We start from the raw sequence: 25,464 nt of genomic DNA, 5'->3' as shown, positions 1-25,464 counted from the left end.
CAAATATAAACATTAGAAAATAACAGGTTTAAGTTGTATTTTATTTAAATAACTATATTCATTTTGAGATTGCCTATTGTGGTCAAGATTTCAGGTAAATGTATAAGTGGAAAAGCCTCCTGCTTCTCAGGTTACTAGATACTCATTTAAAATGCATCAACAGGTAAATAGGAAATAGCCTGCAATTTTTAGATTGTTCATAATGAAAGTTGCTTCACTGACTCAGAAAAGAGCCTTCAGTTTTAACAACTGCTTAGTTATTTCTTTTCATTGCTTTTTTTGGGGGGGTTGCTGAACCTATGGCATATGTAAGTTCCCAGGCTAGGGGTCAAATCAGAGCTGCAGATGCAGGCCTACACCACAGCCACAGCAATGTGGCATCCGAGCTACATCTGTGGCCTAGACCACAGCTCATGGAAATGCTGGATCCTTAACCCACTGTGCAAGGCCAGGAATCAAACCCACATCCTCATGGATACTAGTTGGGTTTGTTACCACTGAGCCACAATGGGAATTCCTTCTTAGTTATTTCATGATGATGCTCTCTCTAGAGAGCACTTACTTCCAAATGACTAAATTCAAAACTCAACTTAAAGAATACTGTGGCTATAAACCATTAACATATCCCAATATATTTCATAGAGCCTCTGCATTTATGCATTGCTCCCAAGGAACACCTCCATTATAAAAGAAACACAGCTTACCATGAAAAGACCATACATTTCAAAGACTAAATTTATAAAGTGCACCATTTTGCTCTAGCACACTTTTGGGAAACCTTATGAGTCTGGTATTTAAAAAAAATAATAGGTTGGCTTTAGAATATTTTAAAATAGGTGCTATTCTACTCTATTCTAAAGTCAATACCTAAACTCTACAGACTTTCTCAGTGTTGGTAAACCCCATAGAATTGGTATATTTGCCTACATAAATTATGATTATTTTGAAATCAGGAAATATGATGCCACCAGATATGTTCTTAATTTCAAAATATATTACAAAGCTACAGTAATTAAAACAGTGTGGTATTTGCATAAGAATAGATATACAGGCCAACAGGACAGAATAGAGATCCCAGAAATAAATCTATGCATACACTATCAGCTAATCTTCCACAAGGATGCCAACTGTACATAATGGGGAAAGACCATGCAACAAATGATGCTGGAAAAACTGGATATTCATATGAAAAAGAATGAAACTGGACCCATATTGTACACCATACACAAAATCAATTCAAAATGGATTAAAGATTTAAACATGAGACCTGAAACTGTAAAACTTCTAGGAGAAAACATGGGAAGAAAATTTCTTGACATTGAATTTGGCAATGTTTTTTTTTGGATATGAGAACAAAAGCATGGGCAACACAAGTAAATATGGACAGATAGGACCACATCAAACCAAAAAGCTTCTGCAAAGCAGAAAAAAATGATCAACAGAGTAAAAAAAAAAAAAAAGGGAGAAATATTTGTGGACCATACATCTAATAAGGGATTCAAACATAAAACATATAAGGAACTTCAAAAACTCAGTAGCCAAAAACAAAAAGCCTGACTAAAAAATGGGCAAAAGACGTTAGGAGACATATGAAAAATGCTCAATATCACTAATCATCAGCAAAATGTACATCAAAACCTCAGTGATAGGATAGCTCTTATAGAAAAAGCTAAACACAGCAAGTGTTGGCAAGGATGTGGAGATAAGTAAGCCATTATATATTATTGGTGAAAATATAAAATGGTGAAGCTGCTATAGAAAACAATATAAAGGGTCCTCAAAAATTAAAAACAGTATTACCATATGATCCTAAAATTCTACTTCTGCATATGTATACAAAAGAATCAAAAGCAGAAACTCAAGAGATATTTTGTAGTCCCGTATTAATTACATTATTTACAATAGTCAAAATTTGAAAATGATCTAAATGTCCTTTGATGAATGAATGGATTAAGATGTGGTATACAGCACCTCCAGCCCCATGGAAAAGGTCCGCAGCCCAGAAAAGCTAGAACAAGCTCGGGCCAGCCATGCAAAATCTGCTTCCATTAAGGGGAGGTTCTGCCAGTTCTGGCTGCACTGGGGGAGAGCCCCTTGGTTTCTCAGCAGCCCAGCTAGCCGCTCCCGCCCTCAGGGGATGCTACACTCCGTGGAACAGCTGTTCAGACTGCCAACCCCCTGGAAGAGCCCCACCCAGCCCTGAAACACCAGAGCAAGCTCTGCCTGGCCACGTGAAATCTGCCTCCAATGTGTTGCAGACCTCTCAGTCCTGTCTGCCCTCAAGAAGTCCTCCTTTGCTTCAGAGAGACACTGTCAGCCCCGCCTACTCTCAGGAAAAGCTACGCTGCCTCAAAGAAGACAGACCAACACCACCAGCCCTTGGAAACATTCCACAGCAGTGCCAAAGGCAAACCCTGCCCAGCCACAGGGAGTACAACTCCACCAGGAAAAAGAAAATAACAAGCAAGATGAAGAAGCTGAGAAACCACCCCCAGTTAAACCAACAGGAGAACTCTCCTAAAGCAGTCAAAAATGAAACAGACTTCTGCAGTCTGACAGACTTGGAGTTCAAAAGGGAAATAGTGAAAATATTGAAGGAATTAAGAGACGATATGAATAGTAATGCAGACACCCTCAGAAAGGAACTAGAAAATATAAGGAGGAGCCAAGAAAAACTAGGAAATTCATTTGCAGAGATACAAACTGAACTAAGGGCAGTAAAAACCAGAATGAATGATGCAGAAGAATACATTAGTGATATGGAAGATTGAATAATGGAAATCAGCCAATCAGGACAGCAGCCAGAAAACCAAATCAGAAAACATGAAAGCAATATAAGAAACCTATGGGATAATATAAAGCGAGCCAATCTACACATGATAGGAATTCCAGAAGGAGTAGAAAAAGATAAGGGGATGGAAAATATATTTGAAGAAATTATCACTGGAAACTTCCCAAATCTAAAGGATACCAATTTCAAGATACAGGAAGCACAGAAGGCCCCAAACAAGTTGAACCCAAATAGACCCACATGAAGACACATTATAATAAAAATGGCAAAAGTTAGTGATAAAGAGAGGATCCTAAAGGCAGCAAGAGAAAAGCAGAATGTTACCTACAAGGGAACCCCCATAAGCATATCAGCTGATTTCTCTACAGAAACACTACAGGCCAGGGGAGAATGGAAAGAGATACTTAAAGTGCTGAAAGGAAAAAAAAAATGCAACCTAGAATACTCTATCCAGCAAGAATATCATTTAAAATAGAAGGGGAAATAAAAATTTATTCCAACAAACAAAAGCTAAAAGAATACAGCACTACAAAACCCAGGCTAAAAGAAATATTGAAAGGGCTTCTCTAAACTAAAAGAAAGGAAGGAAAGAAAGGGGAAAAAAAAAAGAGGAAGAACTAGGATTGAGGAAACCACAATCAGAGAGCAGACACTCAAATAAGCCAGCACACAGGTTTAATCATGAACATGTTTAAAACAAAATAAAATTAAAAAGAAAAAAAGAGTCATCAAAATCATAAAATGTGGGCAAGGGAGGTAAGGAAATAGACTCTTTTAAAATATTTTTTTCTTCTTTTCGCTCTCTTTTTTCTTTCTTTCCTTCTTTCTTTCTTTTTTTGTTTCTCTTCTTAACTTTAGAATAGTAATGAAGTGTTTGAACCTACAGGACCATCAGGCTAAAACACACAATTATAGGAAGGGATCCTTAAAACACAGAGCAACCACAAGCCAAAACCAAACATTGCATTCACAAAAAATGAAAAGAAAAACAAACAACCAAAAATGAAAGGAAGAATGGAGAATCTTAGAATCAACTGGAACACAAGGTTCAAAATGGCAATAAATAATCATCTATCAATTATCACCTTAAATGTCAATGGACTGAATGCTCCAATCAAAAGACACAGAGTGGCTGAGTGGATAAAAAGGCAAAAGCCTTCAATATGCTGCCTACAAGAAACTCACCTTAGGACAAAGGATACATATAGATTGAAAGTAAAGGGGTAGGAAAAAAATATTTCAGGCCAATAGACATGACAGAAAAGCAGGAGTTGCAACGCTCATATCAGACAAAATAGACTTTAAAACAAAAGACATAAAGACAGACAAAGAAGGACACTACTTAATGATTAAGGGATCCATCCAAGGAGAGGATGTTACTATCGTCAACATATATGCTGCAAATACAGGAGCACCCAGATACATACAACAAATATTAACAGACATAAAGGGAGATATTGATGAGAATACAATCATAGTAGGAAACATTAATACCCCACTCACACCAAAGGACGGATCCTCTAGACAAAAAACCAATAAAGAAACAGAGATCCTAAAGGAAACAATAGAAAAGTTAGACTTAATTGACATCCTCAGGACACTTCATCCAAAAAAAATCAGAATATACATTCTTCTCAAGTCCACATGGAACATTCTCAAGAATCGACCACATATTGGGACACAAAACTAACCTCAACAAACTTAAGAGTACAGACATTATTTCAAGTTATCTTCTCTGACCACAATGGCATGAAACTAGAAATCAACCATGGGAAAAGAAATGAGAAAAAATCTACTCCATGGAGACTAAACAACATGCTACTAAAAAACCAATGTGTCAATGAGGAAATCAAGAAGGAAATTAAAAACTACCTTGAGACAAATGATAATGAAAACCATAAACTCTCAAAATCTATGGGAGGCCACAAAAGCAGTGCTCAGAGGGAAATTTATAGCAATCCAGGCCTTTCTCAAAAAAGAAGAAAGATCCCAAAGTGACAACTTAACCCTCCACCTAAATGAATTAGAAAAAGAAGAACAAAAAAAGACCTAAAGTCAGCAGAAGGAAGGAAATTATAAAGGTCAAAGAGGAAATCAATAAAATAGAGATTCAAAAAACAATAAAGAAAATTAATAAAACCAAGAGCTTGTTCTTTGAAAAGGTAAACAAAATTGACAAACCCCTGGCTAGACTCACTAAGAAGAGGACAGAAAGAACCCAAGTAAACAAAATAAGAAATGAAAAAAGGAGAAATCACAACAGATACTGTAGAAATACAAAAAATCATAAGAGAACACTATGAACAACTATATGCCAACAAATTTGACAATCTGGAAGAAATGGACAACTTGCTAGGGACTTACAGCCTGCCAAAACTGAATCAAGCAGAAACAGACCAACTGAACAGACTGATCACTAGAAATGAAATTGAAGAGGTCATAAAATCACTCCCTACAAATAAAAGTCCAGAACCAGACGGCTTCACAGGAGAATTCTACAAAACATATAAAAAGGATCTGGTGCTCATTCTCCTTAAACTTTTTCAAAAGGTTGACGAAGAAGGAACACTCCCAAAGACATTCTGTGATGCCACCATCACCCTATTTCCAAAACAAGACAGAGATACCACCAAAAAAGAAAACCATAGGCCAATATCTTTGATGAATATAGACGCAAAAAATATCAACATATTTTTAGCCAACCAAATCTAACAACATATCAAAAAGATCATACGCCATGACCAGGTAGGGTTCATCCCAAGTTCACAGGATGGCTCAACATACGCAAATCAATCAACGTCATACACCACATTAACAAAAGAAAAGTCAAAAACCATATGATCATCTCAATAGATGCAGAAAAAGCATTTGACAAAGTCCAACATCCATTCATGATCAAAACTCTCGCCAAAGTGGGTATAGAGGGAATGTTCCTGAACATAATCAAAGCCATTTATGATAAACCCACAGCAAATATAATACTCAATGGGGAAAAACTGAAAGCTTTCTCACTCAAATATGGAACAAGACAGGGATGCCCACTCTTGCCACTGCTATTCAACATAGTTTTGGAAGTCCTAGCCACAGCAATTAGACAAACAAAAGAAATAAAGGCATCCAAATAGGAAAAGAAGAGATAAAACTGTCACTGTATGCAGATGACATGATACTATACATAGAAAACCCTAAGGACTCAACCAAAAAACTACTTGAACTGATTAACAAATTCAGCAAAGTAGCAGGATATAAGATTGACATTCAGAAATCAGTCGCATTTCTGTATACTAACAATGAAACTTTAGAAAAGGAATATAAAAACAGAATACCTTTTAAAATTGCACCTCAAAAAAATCAAATACCTTGGAATACACCTGACCAAGGAGGTAAAGGACTTATATTCTGAGAACTATAAAACTTTAATCAAAGAAATCAAAGAAGATGTAAAGAAATGGAAAGATATTCCATGTTCATGAATTAGAAAAATTAATATTGTAAAATCGGCTATACTACCCAAAGAAATCTACAGAGTCAATGCAATCTGGAGTTCCTGTCGTGGCTCAGTGGTTAACGAATCCAACTAGGAACCATGAGGTTGCGGGTTTGATTCCTGGCCTCACTCAGTGGGTTAACGATCTGGCATTGCCGTGAGCTGTGGTGTAGGTTGCAGATGTGGCTCTGTTCCCGTGTTGCTGTGGCTCTGGCGTAGGCCAGGGGCTACAGCTCTGATTCGACCCCTAGCCTGGGAACCTCCATATGCCACGGGAATGGCACAAGAAATGGCAAAAAAAAAATAATAATAATAATACAATGCAATCCCTATCAATTTACCATGATGTTTTTCACAGAACTACAACAAATAATCCAAAAATCTATATGGAACAACAAAAGACCCAGAATCACCAAGCAATTCTGAAAAACAAAAACCAAGCAGGAGGCATCACTCTCCCAGACTTCAAGAAATACTACAAAGCCACAGCCATCAAAACAGCATGGTACTGGTATCAAAACAGACACACAGACCAATGGAACAGAACAGAGAACCCAGAAATAAACCCTGACACCTATGGTCAATTCATCTTTGACAAGGGAGGCAAGAACATAAAATGGGAAAAAGAAAGTCTATTCAGCAAACATTGCTGGGAAACCTGGACAGCTGCATGCAAAGCAATGAGACTAGAACACACCCTCACACCATGCACAAAAAGAAACTCAAAATGGCTGAAAGACGTAAATATAAGACAGGACACCATCAGACTCCTAGAAGAGAACATAGGCAAAACACTCTCTGACATCAACCTCGTGAATATTTTCTCAGGTCAGTCTCCCAAGGCAATAGAAATAAGAGCAAAAATAAACCCATGGGACCTCATCAAACTGAAAAGCTTTTGCACAGCAAAGGAAACCCAAAAGAAAACAAAAAGACAACTTACAGAATGGGAGAAAATAGTTTCAAACGATGCAAAGGACAAGAGCTTAATCTCTAGAATATACAAGTAACTTATACAACTCAACAGCAAAAAAACCAATCACTCAATGGAGAAATGGGCAAAAGACCTGAATAGACTGTTCTCCAAGGAAAATGTATAGATGGCCAACATGCACACGAAAAAATGCTCAACATCTCTGATTATAAGAGAAATGAAAATCAAAACTACCATGAGATACCACCTCACACCAGTCAGAATGGCCATCATTAATAAGTCCACAAATAGCAAGTGCTGGAGGGGTTGTGGAGTAAAGGGAACCCTCCTGCACTGCTGGTGGGAATGTAAACTGGTACAGCCACTATGGAGAACAGTTTGGAGATAACCTTAGAAATCTATATATAGAACTACCATATGACTCTGCAATCCCACTCTTCGGCATATATCCAGACAAAACTTTCCTTGAAAAAGACACATGCACCCGAATGTTCATTGCGGCACTATTCACAATAGCCAAGACATAGAAACAATGCAAATGTCCATCAACAGATGATGGTTTCACGAAGATGTGGTATATATACACAATGGAATACTACTCTGCCATAAAAAATGATATAACGCCATTTACAGCAACATGGATGGAACTAGAGACTCTCAAACTGAGTGAAATGTCAGAAAGACAAAGACAAATACCATATGATATCACTTATAACTGGAATCTAATATCCAGCACAAATGAACATCTCCTCAGAAAAGAAAATCATGGACTTGGAGAATAGACTTGTGGCTGCCCAGGGGAAGAGGGAGGGAGTGGGAGGGGTCAGGAGCGTGGGGTTATCGGATGTAAACTATTGCTCTTGGAATGGATTTACAATGAGATCCTGCTGTCTAGCATTTAGAACTATGTCTAGATACTTATATTGTAACAGAACAAAGGGAAGGAAAAAAATGTATACATGTAAGTGTAATTTGGTCCACATGCTGTACAGCAGAAAAAATAAAACAAAATTAAAAAAAAAAGATGTGGTATACACACATAATGAAATATTATTTAGCCTTAAAAAAAGAGGAAACCCTGCCATTTGTAGCAATATGTATAAACCTGGAAGATATGATGCTAAATGAAATAATATGGTCACAGGAGGACAAATACATAATTCCACTTAGATGAGATATCTAAAATAATCAAATCATAAAAACAGACTAGAATGGTCCTTCCCAGGGGCTAGTGGTAAGAGGAAATGGGGAGTTGTTCAATAGGTATTATTGTTTCAGTTATGCCACATGAAAATTCTAGAAATCTGCTGTACAACATCATACCTAGAGTTAGCAGTTGTGTATTATGCATTTAAAATTGTAAAAGAGTAGATCTCATTTTAAGTGTTCTTCTCACAATAAAAAAAAATTTAAAATGAAACTGGGGAAGATTAAAATACAGTGAAGTTCACCAGAAATGGTAGAGTTTGGGAACAAGAAGCTCAAAGAAGAGTATTCTACTTATTTTTCTCTTATATTTGTTTTGAACACTATAAATTTTATGGAAAGAAATTGTTATGAAATAATGATAAGCTCTAATTGTAACTTGTTACTAAAATTAAGGTAGGTTTGCACCAATATTTCCATCCTTTTAAGTCTTTCTTCAGAATATGCAGATACAAGGGAAAAAAACAGGCAATGATATTAAAATTCTATACTTAGAGTATACACTATTATACATGGACAGGATAGTTTCCTTTCTATTACCGTTCATTATCTGAGATCTCCAAACTCAAACGTGGAATTAGGATTTAATAACAGTTTGACACTGCTTAGTCCCACTTCCACTATTTTTTGTTGACCTCAAATAGCAAAAAGCAAGGGCATTAAACCTGCAGGCTTGCCCTGTAAGAAACTGTGTGATGGGGGAAAAAAAAAACAAAACACATTTTTCAAGGGACCGAATACATTCTTCATTTTCATGACAAGGTTTCTTGGAAATAAATCAGCATTATAAGACAAGGCAAAAAAGCAAAATGAAACTAAGATGAATGCTTTGCTGCAGTAGCACTGACCTTAAATCGGGCAAGTAGGGCTCCTATGCCTTGCACTTCAGAATACACCCATATCACAAAGTCGAGACACCTAAAGACATTTTTATTCATCTCTTAAGCGGATATTTGTTTTGTTTGTCTTTTCAGGGTTTGTTTGTTTAGTTCAGTAACTGGCTAATGGACTGAGGGGGTAACTTGAGCTGAATGAAGTGTGCACTTGGGCCAGAGAATTCGAGTGTGAGTGCTGAATGCAAGGGTGGAGTGTGTGGGGAGAAAAATCTCAACTTCTGCCAAGGAAAACTAAAGAATTTATATAAATTTGCTCCTCAAAGTCATCAAATGATGGATATCAGACTGGGTTCTGCCCCAACCAGACAATCTTTTGGTGGTCTAGTTTGAGGAAGACACCTGGAAATTCTGAACTAGAAAAGAGGAATGAGTGGGAAGTAAAGACACTGACCTTGGTTTCCTGGGAAGTTGTTGCTCTGTCTCACAAGAGCCCAAATTCAGGTGAGTTTAGTCACTGCCCAGGAAATCTGTGTCTGTGTACAGCTTAGCCTTGTCCTCGTCCAGCAGATCCAATTCACTGAGACTTACAAGGGCAGGAAAGAGCTTCTTTGTGCCTCTGGTTTCAAGGACAATTACCAGGGAGTGGGACGAGACTCCTGTGTGGAAATATGAAGAGGGCATGGATGTAAACTGATGTACAACATTCATATGTTTAAGGAGTCGGATACAGAGCTCACAGACCCCTCTTTACTTTCACCCTGTATATGGATAAGTATATTTTGTATTCTGTCAAGCAGTTCTGGAGTTTGTCTCTGTCCAACTGTTGTACTTTTCCTACATTTTGATTTTCTATGGTCTTTTTTTACCCAAAAATAGTGGGTAGTCTTCCACATTTTTTTCTAATAACTTATACTAGCCTACCTTAAAAAGTTCCTCACCAGGAGTTCCTACTGCAGTACAGTGGATTAAGAACCTGACTGCAGTGGCTAGAGGTGCTGCAGAGGCACAGGTTTTAGCCCCAGCCTGGAACAGAGAGTTAAAGGATTTGGTATTGCTGCAGTTGTAGCATAGGTCACAGCCACAGCTTGGATTCAATCCCTGGCCCAGGAACTTCCATAGGCAGCAGGTGCAGCCATTAAAAAAGAATAAATAAATAAAAAATAAAAAATCCCCACCAAAAAAGAAACATTTTATACATTTATGTATGTGTTGCACACACACATATATATATACACACATGTGTGTGTGTGTGTATATATATATATATATAATATAAACATCTTACCAATATGCTCATGGCAATGTCCCATTCCATACAAAAAGTACTAGCCTTCTAGAAGTGCCTTTGTATTGTTGAAGCTTCTAAGGAAGGCTCAACAAGACATGCCTAAGCTGCTTTGACTTCACTGCTCTCTGGGTATTAAACATATATCAGAAAGTCTCAGTTTATTTGTGAGTGGAAAGGGGAGATATGGCAACCTCAATGCCTAGGGGTCCCTGATTGGGCACTTCAACCACGGCCTCTCTCTCCATTTCATAGGAAATCTCAGAGCCACTCACAGATACTTCAACCTTAGAAGACACTCCTAACTCAGAATTTGTACTTGTGGCAGATAGTATGTTACCATTTTATCCTTTTTTCCCTTCTTATCTCCTTCTTTCAGATATTTATTGCATTTTAATTTATTTCATTTTTAGGAATAACTCAGGCAAGAAGCAACATTAAAACCACTATAAATTATGGGGCTCTGCCAGTGAACAGGGAGCTCAGCAGAGAGATTAAACTTTAATTTTCTAAAAGAGAATTCTTGTCAAAATCCTGACCGACAGAAGAAATAGTAAATGTTTGTTCAATGGGATTAGACAGGTATCTATGTAACATTCTTCCACCAAATTAGAATAAGGACATGGCCTGCCTAGTTTCATTTCTATAGAAGCTCTTCAAGTGGCTGGAGGTTTTGTTTGTTTTTATTGACATCTCAGTATAATACTTAAAATATTACTTTCAGGAGTAGAACATAGTGATTCAATATTTTTATAAAACAGGCAGTCAAGTTATATAATTATCATTGACTATATTCCTTGTGCCGTACATTACATCTCTGCGACTTCTATGTAACTGGTAGTTTGTAACTCTTAATCTCCTTATCCTTTTTGTCCATCCCCATCTCCACACTCTTCCCCTCTGGCAACCACTGGTTTGTTCTCTGTATCTGTGAGCCTGTTTCTGTTTTGTTATATTTTTTAATGCTAAGCTCCAAATAAGGAGTCAGATGAACAAAAACTTCCATAGTTTCTGTAAAAATATGTTTGAAGATCAAGAAACATATTCTTGCATGAAGAAATGGATGAGAATTTCCATATTATTTTAACTTCTAGGAAGCACAGAAAATATTTAAATTTAAACATTTAAGATATATTAGTTTGGGTGGTAAGTGCATTTATTTTTCCATTTATGTGGTTAGCATATTTATTGATTTTAAATTGTTTTTTATTATTTAAGTGGCTTTACTGATAAAACATATCAAATCACATTTACAGGCATATGGACTATAAATATTTGAATTATTTCAAATCATTTTGAATAATAATTATTTGTTAAAACTACAAGCTTCATGTTTATTTTCCATTTATTTGTTTCTTGTGTTACTCATAATAAACCTGTCAGGCATACATTTTTATAAATAAAGTAATTCAAATACAGAGAGTTTAAATGACTAATCCTAGATCACTCAGTAATAGCAGATAATGAAATCTCCAACATCCAGTTTTCTCTAAATCTAGATTTCAAATAATAATATCAATATTAAAATAAAAAACAGAAGATATGATTTTAGAATAAAATTTACCATTTGACATGTGTCAACAAAAATATCTGAGAGGTCAAGTCCTCTTAGTTTTTGCAAGGTTATGCTTTATAGCCTAACAGAATCCAATTCAATGACCATATAAGGTATTTTATTTCCTATTTAATTGGTCTAACTGAAGAAATAAAATGAAATACCTTATGTGTATCTTAATCTAGCTAATGATAATATTCACTATAATATTTTCCATTTTGTCAATTTTCTAAAATCCATTGTTTTATTAAAAAAAACAATATTTTTTTAATAAAGAAGAGGGACTAAGGGCTTGCATATTATCTGGTATAAAATATATATTAATGGTGGTAAATAAAAGGAACTATACTCTGTGGTAATGAAGATGTGTCTAAACATCTGGTTAAGTAAAGTCTACCAAAACATGATTATTATTTTTTGCATCAGGTTGTGAGTAGTTCTGATTTTGGATAAATATATCTTTAACCCCAAAGAAGTTACAGATGGCTGATTCTTAGTGAAACAAGTGAAAATCCTTTCTTTGTTAGGAAAGAACTGACTTTTTTACCTTCAGCATTTTCTAATCCAAAGCAAGTCATGAGGTTTATGTTCCCAAACTACATATAAAATGAGATAAAAGAGGATTTATCTTCTTTTGCCACCTTTTTATCAAAACATATTTACAGTTTAGTAAATGTTGTTAATATATCCTCATTAACCTAGTAATATTTGTGAAGGTTTTGATAAAAATTTTAAAACTTTTGTGGTTTTTAAAAGTCTGATTTATCTAGTTATCCTTTACAATTTACATTTTTCTTTTCCTCTTTTAAAAAATTTTTCATATGTGTTTTATATTTTGCTAATATTTTTCATGGCCATTCAAATACCATTTAGCAAAACCTTTCCCTATAATTTATAAATATGCCTTCTGCAATGGAATGCTATAATAAATGTAAAATTCTACAAAATTTGGAGAGGGTGCGGAGAAAAGGGAACCCTCCTACACTGTTGGTGGAAATGTAAATTGGTATAACTATTATAGAGAACAGTATGGAAGTTGCTCACAAAACTAAATATAGAACTACCCTACAATATAGCAGTCCCACTCCTGGGCATATACCCAGACAAAATTTTCATTCAAAAAGGTACATGCACCCATATGTTCATAGCAGGACCATTCATCATAGCCAAGACATGGAAGCAACCTAAATGTCCATTGACAGATGAATGGATTAAGATGTGGTACACATATACAATAGATTACTACTCAGCCATAAAAAAAGAACAAAATAATGCCATTTACAGCAGCATGGCTGCATATAGAGATTCTCATACTAATTAAGGACGTCATAAAGAGAAAGACAAACACCATAATATATCACATATTTGTGAAATATAAAACATGGCACAAATAAACCTATCTACAAAATAAAACAGACTAACAGACATGGAGAACAGACTTGTGGTTATCAAGGGGGTGGTGAAGGAAGTAGGATGGACTGGGAGTTTGGGGTTGGTAGTGGCAAACAATTACATTTAGAATGGATAAGCAATGAGGTCCTGCTGTATAGCACAGGGAACTATATCCCTCTTGTGATAGAACATGATGGAAGATAATATAAAAAAAGAAATGTGTGTGTATATATATATGTGGGTGTAACATATATATATATACACACATATGTATGTGCTTGGATCACTTTGCTGTATAAGAGAAATTGTCACAACATTGTAAATCAACTATACTTCAATAAAAAAATAAATACAGAATTCTCAAAAAACATTTAATTATATAAAGACTTTTTTTTTTTATGGCCACACCTGTAGCACACAGAAGTTCCTGAGCCAGGGCTTGAAAAGGAGCTGCAGCTGCAGGCCTATGTCACAGCTACAGCTATACCAGATCTGAGCCACATCTGTGACCTACACCTCAGTTTATGGCAATGCCAGATCCTCAACCCACTGAGTGAGGCCAGGGATCAAACCGGCATCCTCATGGACACTATGTCAGGTTCTTGCTGAGCCACAATGGAAACTCTATATAAAGACTTTTGACTTGTGAAACAGTATACTTTTGTACCATCATAAAATGAGCATCACTATTGGCCAAATAGTGTTTGTTTCAAAAAATGTGTCCAACACATCTGTGTAGAGGTGAACACATCAGACAATTTTATTTGGTCTTAGAAACAAAAATCCAAGTATCGCTAAGATAGAAATTGAAAAAATCTAATGCTGTTAAAATGCATCACTTATGTTTCTGCTATGTGTCATTCACTTCCCTATCTACACGGATTTATATTAGTTGCAAGAACAGGCCTTAGGCAAATAGAGAAATGGTTGTTTTGGTATCATTGCCCTCCCACATGCCCTCTCCGGCTGCTCCATTGCCTCAAATCTACTTCAGCTAGTCTCTGTCTGTGCTATCACTTGCTCTCTTGCATGGGAACTTACATGTCCTACAGCACACATTCAGGGTCAAAGAAGTCACCTAGTGAATTAGCGTAATTCATTAGATTTTACTAAAGGTCATTTGAAGAACTACTCTCATGAATATTACATATATAAGCAATGCACTTTCATTTTAACTTGGTCTCCTAGAGATACTGTCCACATATTTAATACTTATTGACAACCAAAGATTTTAGCAACCTTAAAGAAAATCTAACTCTGGGTCCTGCAGCTGGAGCTCAATTTTGTTATTCTGTACATTTCCTCTCAGTATTTCCTCCCAAACCTGCTCACAAAGGTTGCAAATTCTAAAGTGGGTTTATTTGCATTTGTACAAGCTATCATTTGTGTATCTAAATGTAATAAAGTCAACAAAATGAACTGAAACTTGGTTATTTCCTGAAGCTAAAAACCATCTTAATTTATCTCTGTAACCTCACTACCCAAGGCACAATGGATGCTTGCTATAATTTTGTTGAATGAATGAATATGCAAATGTGTGAATAAGTAAATTAATAGGCATTATAATCCATGGGAATAAAAAGTATGTCTGTGTTCTCTAGTATATCCAATAGTTTACATTATGAGGAACTACAATTTACCTAAAGCTGAATTTAATTTAAACTTGTTCTTAATGAAAGGCCTGTGTCACACATATTTTTTGGATAGGGATGAAAGGCCTGTGTCACACATATTTTTTGGATAGGGAAATGGTCCCTTAAATTTCATACCTTTTTTGAAGAGGTCATCATAAGACAATGATATGTTCAGTCACCTTCCATCAGATCCAAGAAATATTTTGCCAATTATCTATCCTCACTACATTGTTTACAATACTAGAAATATATGATTTTTATATAAATGCATGTGCATTAATATCTTTATACATACATTGAAACACTCAAGATGTATAGCCAATAATGCATATATATTCTAATTACTGTTAGTAACTAGGAGTAATGAAATGGATATTACCATCACTTAGTCATTAAAAAAAAAAAAACTATATAACAACAGCAAACTAAAGCTTAATTCCTCTCTACAGATAAGGAAACAAGATTTATTTTATTATTATTATTATTATTTTTTTTTTTTTTGCTTTTTAGGGCCACATCTGTGGCATATGGAAGTTCCCAGGCTAGGGGTTTAATCAGAGCTACAGCTGCTGGCCTACACCACAGCAACACAGGATCCAAGCTGTATCTGTGACCTATACCACAACTCACGGCAATGCCAGATCCTTAACCCACTGAACTGGGCCACAGATTGAACCCGCATCCTCATGGACCCTAGTCAGGTTCGTTACCGCTGAACTATGACGGAACTCCAGGAAACAAGATTTAAATGAGTAAAATGATTTCCTCAGAGCTACACAGTTAAATAACAAAGCTCAATATATTCCCTATTATTCTGAATCTCACATCAGTGCCTTCTTAATTTAAAGATGGAAGGAGATCAAGATGGTGAAGGAACAGGATACAGCACTCACCTTCTCCTACAAACACATCAAAAAAAAAAAAAAAAACCAAAAAACAAACAAAGAAACAAACAAACCAAACCTATATACATATAGAATGATTCACACAGAACAACAACTGAACTCTGGCAGAAGAACTTAGACTTCCAAAAAAAGGGCAAGAAAACTTCCACATAACTGGATAGAACAAAAAGAAAAAGAGAGAGGGAGAGAAAGAGAGAAAAATAATCAGGATTGGACCAGCACTCTTGGGAGGGAGCTGTGAAAGAGGAAAGGGATCTGTACCTTCGGATTTCACCAAAATGAGGAGTAACTCCAAAGCCTCGGAGAAGATCACAGCAGCTGGTCAGAGGAGGACAAAGTGGAGAGAGAACTGCACCAAGACCATCTGTACCACAGCCTAGGACACCACAGCCTGAGGTACTTTGAGAGGACCAGGCACTGAGACTCAGGCTATGGAGGTCAGTTCCAGGAAGAGGCTACAGTTGGCCGTGAAGAAAAAGCCTGAGGGGGGCTAGGAAGCAATGCACCACAGCCCACAGCTGAGGAAGCATGGGAGGAGGCCTGGGCCCACAGGAGAGGCAAGGCACCGTGCTGGGGAAAGCGAGAGGAAGAGGAGGGATTGCTGTGGGAACATCATGAGGTCTCTCAGGAGAGCTGCAGGTGCCTCTTGTGTGGGCTACAGGGCAGGTGCCAATCCTTAGCTATCTTGAACTCCTGAAGTGGGCCCACCACCACTAATGGTCTGGTGAACAGGTACCACCTGCAGCCCCAGTCACTTTGGGGGTCACCACTGTGGAGGGCCCTGCAACTAAGCACCACCTCTTGCCTTCACCCCCCAGGAACACATCCCCCACCATTGCCACTCCCAAAGATTCTCGGCATCCCCCCCCAACTCCCTGAAGGTAACTTCCACTCCCCAGGGACACAGAACTAGGAGCAGCCTGTATATCCACCTCCCTGTGGGTCTTTGCCACTGCCAAGGGCCCAGAAACCAGGTTCCTACAGGTTTTATCCATTGCCCTCACCTCCCTGGAAGCACATTCAGGCCTTACACCTGCCCCCCACCCCTCCCCTTAGGAAAAAAGCAGCAAGCATCCAAATTAAAAGCAATCCTCACGCAAAAAAGCTGATTACTTGGAGACTAAACAATGTGCTACTAAAAAAAAAAAAAAAAAATGGGCCAAGGAGGAATGCAAAAATGAAATTTAAAAATACCTTGAGACAAATGACAATGAAAACACAACCATTCAAAATCTAGGGGATGCTGCAAAAGCAGTGCTTTGTGCGAAGTTCATAGTGACAAGGGTCTTCCTTAAAAAAAAAAAAAAAAAAAAAAAAAAAGAATCTAAAATCAACAGCCTAACCTACCATCTAAAAGAGTTAGAAAAAGAAGAACAAACTAAACCTAAAATCAGCAGAAGGAAGGAAATCATAAAGATCGGAGAAGAAATCAATAGAATCGAGTTTTTTTTTTAAAAAAAAAAAAGATAGGAAAAAAATCAATAAAACCAAGAGTTGGTTCTTTAAAAGAGTAAACAAAATTGACAAACCTCTGGCCAGAATCATCAAGAAGAAAAGACAGAGCATCCAAATAAAGTAAGAAATTAAAAAGGGAAAATCTCAATGAACACTTCAGAAATTTTTTAAAAATACAAGAGAATACTATGAAAAATTATATTCAAGTTTGACAACCTAGAAGACATGGACAATTTTCTGGAAACATATAGCCCACCAAAAATGAATCAAGAAGAAATAGATCATTTGAACAGACCCATCACTAGAGATGAAATTGAATATATAATAAAAACACTTCCTAAAAACAAAACTCCAGGACCAGATGGCTTCACAGGTGAATTCCACCAAACATACAAGGAAGAACTTATTCCCATCCTTCTTAAACTTTTGCAAAAGATTGAAGAAGGAACACTCCCAAAGACATTCTATGAAGCCACCATCACCCTAATACCAAAACAAGACAGATACTACCAAAATAGAAAATTATAGTCTGATGTCTTTGATATGTGTAGCTGCAAAACTTCTCAACAAAATTTTAGTCAACCAAATCCAACAACATATAAAAAAAAGACCATACACCACTACCAAGTGGGATTCATCCCAAATTCATAAGGATGATTCAACATAGGCAAATCAATGTCATACACCACATTAACAAAAGAAAAGTCAAAAATCACAAGATTACCTCAATATATGCAGAAAAAGCATTTGACAAAATTCAGCATGCATTCATGATAAAAACTCTTACCAAAGTGGTTATAGAGGGAACATATCTCAACATAATAGAAGCCATTTACTACAAACCCATAGCCAATATAATACTCAATGTAGAAAAGCTGAAAGCCCATTAAAATGTGGAACAAGACAAGGATGCCCACTCTTGGCATTTTTATACAATATAGTATTGGAGGTCTCAGCCATAGCAATCAGACCAAATAAATAAATAAAAGAAAAAAAGAAATAAAACATATCCAAATTGGGAGAGAAATGGTAAATTTGTTACTACATGCAGATGACATAATTCTCTATAGAGAAAACCCTAAGGACTCCACAAAAAAAACTAGTTTTCTACAAATTTTTGTTACAAAAATTCACAAAGTTTTGCTACAAATTCAGTAGCAGGACACAAGATTAACATTCTAAAATCAGTTCATTTCTGTATACTAACAATGAAATGTTAGTAAAGGAATATATATTTTAAAAATACCTTTTAAAATTTTACCAAAAAAAAAAAAAAAAAAAAAAAAGAAAAGAAACTTTGGGTCCAGCTACCAAGTTAAAGAGTCTACAAAAGACAACCCTCACTTCTGATATCAAATGCAAGTTTGATTGTTTTCCCAAACCATCCCTAGGTTTGATAATTCTGTAAAAAGACTCACAGAACTCACTGAAACCTACTATATTTATAGGCTACATTTATTTCAGGAAAAAGATACAAATTAGAATGAGCTAAAGGAAGAGATGCATAAACTAGAATCTGGGAGGATTCAAAACATGAAGCTTCTGTGGTCTTCAGGAAACATTACCCTCTCACATCAATATGTGATGATATATACAAAGTATTACCAACTCAAGAAGCTCTGGATGTCCATCTTAGGTGTCCAGAGCCTATTCTGACTGATTTATTGACTCATAGAGTTGGACTCAGTCTCTAGCACCTCAGCCCCAATTCCTCTTGGAGATCCAAGTTAATCTCACATGGCCCAAATCTCCAAACCTCTAATCATGTGATTTGTCTTTCTGGACTAGCCAGCCCCCTAAGAATAGCCCCACCCTGAGTCATCTCTTTAGCAGGTGTGGTCCCATCATGAACAACATGAAATAAAAAAGATACTTCTATTACTTGAGATGCTTCCCGGGAGCTGAAAACAAAAGCAAGACCTCTCTATAGACAAGGCTAAATTACTATATAGAACTACATGTAATTTATAGATAATCTGACACATTTTCATTATATAATCTGTCAAATCTACTCTTTAACTAAACATTTTATTTATGCGTCTAAGCTAAAATGATCCTCCTGGTGTGAAAGGAAAATAAAAATGGAATTTGTATCACTAAGAGAATGCTCAAGGTTCCTGTTGTGGCTTAGGGGTAACCTTACTAGTATCCATGAGAAGGTGAGTTCATTCCGTGGCCTCACTCAGTGGATTAAGGATCATCCGGTGTTGCCTTGAGCTGTGGTGTACGTCACAGACAGCTCGGATCCCACATTGCTGTGGCTGTGGTGTAGGCCAGCAGCTGTAGCTCTGTCCCATATGCCGCTAGTGCGGCAGTAAAGAGGCAAAAAAAAAAAAAAGAAAAAAAATAGAGTTGGAGGAGTTCCCATTGTGGCGCAGCAGAAAGGAAACCAACTAGGAACCATGAGGTTGCAGGCTCAATCCCTGGCCTCGCTCAGTGGGTTAAGGATCCAGCGTTGCCGTGAACTGTGGTGTCTGTCACAGATGTGGCTTGGATCCCACACTGCTGTGGTCTGGTGTAGGCCAGTAGCAACAGCTCCAACCAGACCCCTAGCCTGGGAACCTCCATTATGCCACGGATGCAGCACTGAAAAGACAAAAAAAAAAAAAAAAAAAAAAAAAAAGCCAAAAAAGAGAGTGAGAGCTCTAAAATGGAGTCAGGAGGCTGTTGAGCAAGTGTGACTCATGGACCTCTCAGCCTAATGGAATCTGACTCTTGACCACTTACTGTCTTAATGCAGACATCCAGAACATCTATCTGCCCAATGTTCCAGAAAGTCAAGATATTTATTACAGGCTTACCCTAAATGATTCCTGACAACTTATCCCTTAAAAATAAATATTTCTTTTCTTACATCTGAATCAATCATAATTCTTGTCAGACAACTTTAACGATCTTGTGACTTTTGCCCTTATAAGCCCCTGACTCTTTCTCTTCCCTGAAATACTCTTTTGGTTTTACCTGAACCTGTCTCCTGAATTGCAATGCCTAATACCCTAAGTAAACTTTTCTTTTTCATAGGCTTCATAGTTTTCTTAGTCAATAATGGGATTCTTCTCATTTCTTTCTCAATATCTTCAAACAAAGGTGTTTCCCAACAGAGAAAAGTACACGAACAGGAATGTCATACCAAGGAAATGGATTTTCTAAAGACTAAATATTCAACACCTGAAAAAATTATGTAACAGGAAACTCGTTTACTGACCATCTCCTATGGTCAAGGCACTGTGCTAAATACTGGAGATTCACATTCACATAGATGATATTCTCCATCCTCAAATAGTGCCCATTACACTATGGAAACAAGCATAAACACAAGTAACCATGATACAGAAAGAGCACATTAAAGCACTCTGGTACATGTGCTAAGAGCTAAGGGACACAAATATAGAAAAAGGTATTACACTGAGGTAATAACTTAGAAACAGTTAAACTTTAGTGAGGCCTTGAAGAATATGTGGATTTTGATAGGAGGACTACATGGAGAAGAGCATTTCTGTACAAGGTACAATAAGAAAATTATAGTGAGTCCTACAGGAATAGAAATCTATATGGTAAGAAGGAGGGAAAGGATAGTAGATGGAATATATGGGTTTTCAACATCATTTGGGAAAGAAGTCTAAGGTTAGAGTTTGCGGGACTTCGAATCCCATAAGAATGATGGTTGAACCTTTTTTTGTAATCAGTCAGGAGATATTTTGCTTATTGTAATAATTAATCTATAAATAGAGTGGTGGTAGAGTAACACTTTTCCTTTGAAAAAATATACAGTGAGTTTCACTGTAATAACAATACACTAATCTATCAAAGGTTTGCCCAAGTAATAAAAATAATGAAGGAAACATGGTACATCATAGAACATGAACATATAAACTGTGTTTCCTTGACTATTTTTATTACTTGGGTAAACTACATTTCAGTAAGTTATTGTATTATTATTGTAAATTTTCCTTAATCATAGAACAAAAAAGAATTACTAAAGTACAGAAATTTGAGCATATTTGGTCAAACCGTTTACATAGTCAATCAAACTGTGTAATATTAGAAGAGTTTGTTCATGGACTTCTTCAAGAGAGCATTTTCTGCTTTCACTCTCTCTTACCAAAAGTTCCTGGAAGAAGGAAAGTAGAAAACTTACTTTCTATTTGTATGGATTATAACCATTAAGAAGATGAGCCTTATACACATAAAAGGAAAATGTCTGAAGCAAATTTGTGGCACTCATTGAGTCCCAAGTAATTATTTTCACAGGTTTGTTGACTTCTACATCTAGAACTATCTGTGTTTCAAAGAAACTCTTTTATCTAATCCATTTTTTATTCTTTTTTTAAATACCATATTTATGTTGAGGAAAGTTCTAATGATAAAAAATTTACCCTTTCGATTCATATAGGCCCTGAGTATCTTTGAAACGGTCCTCATTTCAAATGAAGTAAATCCAAGCATTTGTCCTGGAATTAAAACATCGTCATTTATAACATGTTCCCTTTTCTCTCCTAAAGCTACCTTTCACTTTCACACTAGTTTTCTCAAAACTTTTGGACTAGATTAAATAATAATTTTTCATTTTTCTTTCCTTTTTTATTATCTGTACCTTGTCAAATTTACATATTATTTGGTTTTCCAATTTGTTTTCTTACTCATGATTGATCTACTCAAAAGGCACCTCATCTTCAGATTAACTATCTCTATCTTGAATTACCAATCAATCTAAAATTAAAACAGTTTAATTTAGTGCATATGATTACTTCAACTGGCCTTTATTCTATATTGTAAGAAAGAATTAAATCATAAATCCAAATTTTTTTGGAAAACTTACAAGGTAAAATATGAATGGAGATAAATAGAGGTTGCAATTCATTATTTTTTAAGAGGAGGTCTGGGTAGGTGATAAGATTTATGGTGAATTTTATTATACACTTACTGTAAAACATTATCTACGTTCTAAAATAACGTGAGCCCTCTTTTAGGTCATAAAATAAATAGCTTAGGCACAGCAACAGCCTTTCTTTCTTCTTCCCTCTCTCATTCTTTCTTCTTTTCTACTCAGGAAGAATAGTCAGATAGGCAAAATTTATGTGTCAGGAGGATGTGGTTGTCTATTCAATAGGCTAAATTATTAAAGGTTATTTATGTTTATACTTTAGCTGTCTCATCATTTTCTGTTTACTTTATGCTGCCTAGTACCTCTGAGTGAGAACTTCACAAATAACACTTAAGAATTATAAGTAAAAAAAATGTCTCCAAGAATGAATACCTAAAAGGAAATACCCAAAACCAACATGGCCAAGTGAACAAGTGTATCTCACATATTCTGAGCCCAGATGGAAATGTAAAAGAGTCCGGATGACTTGTACTAAAGAAATAACATTAATTTCAATTCCCCATTAACTGCTAGATCATGATGCCAAGGTCATGGGATATTTGATGAAGCTCTTACTGCAAGTGCCATATGGAAAATATCACATGAGTATAGCTTCAGTCGCCTATTATTACAGATATCACCTGGATTTTGCTATGACATAAGATCAACGTAGGTATATGAATTCAAATGCTCATAAATTTGCAAAATACAAAGCACTTGGAGTGTACCTACTTAGCACTCACAGGCACCTGAAGTAGAAAGGGCAAAATGTTTACTCCTCCTTTAATAAAAAGAAATCTGGAAAGTTCAAGTGATTTGATAATAGATAAAATAGTAATCAATTATAAGAGAAATGCAAATCAAAACTACCATGAGATACCACCTCACACCAGTCAGAATGGCCATCATTAATAAGTCCACAAATAACAAGTGTTGGAGGGGTTGTGGAGAAAAGGGAACCCTCCTGCACTGTTGGTGGGAATGTAAACTGGTACAGCCACTATGGAGAACTGTTTGGAGATACCTTAGAAATCTATACATAGAACTTCCATATGACCCTGCAATCCCACTCTTGGGCATCTATCCGGACAAAACTCTACTTAAAAGAGACACATGCACCCACATGTTCATTGCAGCACTATTCACAATAGCCAGGACATGGAAACAACCCAAATGTCCATCGACAGATGATTGGATTCGGAAGAGGTGGTATATATACACAATGGAATACTACTCAGCCATAAAAAAGGATGACATAATGCCATTTGCAGCAACATGGATGGAACTAGAGACTCTCATACTGAGTGAAAAGAGCCAGAAAGACAAAGATAAATACCATATGATATCACTTATAACTGGAATCTAATATCCAGCACAAATGAACATCTCCTCAGAAAAGAAAATCATGGACTTGGAGAAGAGACTTGTGGCTGCCTGATGGGAGGGGGAGGGAGTGGGAGGGCTCAGGAGCTTGGGCTTATCAGACACAACTTAGAATAGATTTACAAGGAGATCCTGCTGAATAGCATTGAGAACTTTGTCTAGATACTCATGTTGCAACAGAACAAAGGGTGGGGGAAAAAATGTAATTGTAATGTATACATGTAAGGATAACCTGACCCCCTTGCTGTACAGTGGGAAAATAAAAAAATTATAAAAAAAAATAGTAATCAATGACAAACAGTCAGGGTTCCAACTTCCAAGTACTATAACCTTTCATTTCCCCTAGTCCTATTTTCCAGAAACAACTAAGGCAGTAGACTTCATGATTTTTTCAGGTCCAAACTCTAGACCCTGTAGGGGAAGCTTATCCTCATAAGCGGTCATTAAAAAAAAAAAAAAACATTAAAAAGTGGAAATAATACTCTCCCTGGTATTGGATTTACTTGGAATAGAACTCCACTACTTCCCTTTAATAGCTATGTAGTCTTTAGCAAACTGTTTAATCTTTGAGCCTCAGTTTTACAAAATAAGCTTATGAAGACCTGCTTTCAGAGGATTTTTGGTAAGGATTCAAGATGGTATAACCTTTTATATTTTTTAAAATGAGACTGCTATTATTATTAATTTAAAATGATAATTTAATTAGTCCTTTGAACAAACAGAGGAAATAGATGATACTGTCCTAATATTAAAGATATAGACACTAAAGCTTAGAAATGCCTAATGCAAGGAAATCCTATAAAATTGGATTGTGATGATCATTGTACAACTATAAATGTAATAAATTCATTGAGTAATTTAAAAAAATTTTTAAAAATTTAAAAAAAGAAATGCAAGTAACTTGTTCAAGATGACAGTCCTGGGCAGTAACAGAGCCAGGGTGCAACCCACATGTGTATAACTTCAAATATTATTTAAAAAAAATTTTAATTCCAGTCCTAACAAAGGAAATATAAAGGTCAAGAATAATCAAAAAGCAAAATGAGACTTGCTTGTTAATTTTAGCCCTCTTTCTTGACTTAACACAACATTGTTAAAGGTTAAATCAGTAAAGGAAACATGGATGGGAAATGATATTTTTCCATAATGCTAAAATTCTACTTAATGTTTAAAAGAGTAAAATATAACTTTACACTAGAGGAATGGGACTGTTAACTGCTGAACTGTAAGATCTTTCTCAGTGGATCACTAGGCATCAGACAACCAGACTACATGGCTCCTACTGATGACAGTGTCACATGCTAAGAAGAGTCCTTGTCAAAACTGTTTAATCTATGGTAGCACTTCATAATCACTTTCTGCTAGTAAAAATCTCAGCAAGCTTTTTGTAGAAATTGCTAGGCTTATTCTAAAATTCATCTGGGGAGTTCCCTTGTGGCACAGCAGGTTAAGGACCTGGCATTGTCAAGACAGTGGCTCAAGTTAATGCTATGGCATGGGTTTGACCCCTGGCCTGGGAATTTCCACATGCCCTAAGCACAGCCAATAAATAAATAAATAAATAAATAAATAAATAAATAAATATTCATCTGGAAATTCAAACGACCTAGAATAGTCAAAACAATTCTGAAAACAAAGTTGATGGACTCACATTAGCTGATTTCAAGGCTTTTTGGAAGTCTACTTTTTTTCATGAAAATGCAGTACCTATATAAAGATAGAGATAGAAGTCAATCA

At 36.1% G+C, this 25,464-nt stretch overlaps 1 protein-coding gene and 1 long non-coding RNA gene across 27 annotated transcripts in view; one reads left to right on the top strand and one right to left on the bottom strand.

The window, feature by feature from the left end:
- The window catches only part of LOC106506546 (uncharacterized), a 1,093,182-nt gene that overhangs the window by 724,759 nt on the left and 342,959 nt on the right, over positions 1-25,464 (top strand). The window lies entirely within an intron of this gene.
- The window catches only part of LOC106507559 (uncharacterized), a 295,098-nt gene that overhangs the window by 157,154 nt on the left and 112,480 nt on the right, over positions 1-25,464 (bottom strand). For 13 of the 24 annotated variants that reach the window (XR_014839943.1, XR_002343114.2, XR_014839953.1 and 10 more), the window contains 2 exons: positions 25,379-25,434; positions 9,706-9,910 (listed from right to left, as the gene is read on the bottom strand). The gene's annotated coding sequence lies outside the window, so the exon portion shown is untranslated. Of the gene's footprint in view, positions 1-9,705; positions 9,911-25,378; positions 25,435-25,464 lie in introns of those variants that run through there. The other 11 variants (XR_014839948.1, XR_014839940.1, XR_014839949.1 and 8 more) reach the window with 2 other exon arrangements.

The sequence above is a fragment of the Sus scrofa genome, chromosome 1, assembly GCF_054392235.1.
Source record: "Sus scrofa isolate SSC_HxYL_T2T_F1_AM1 chromosome 1, Sscrofa_HxYL_maternal_Yorkshire_Landrace_v2.0, whole genome shotgun sequence".
Classification (NCBI taxonomy): domain Eukaryota; kingdom Metazoa; phylum Chordata; class Mammalia; order Artiodactyla; family Suidae; genus Sus; species Sus scrofa.
Note: the sequence above shows the minus strand (reverse complement) of the source record. Positions and strands in the feature narration are given on the sequence as shown.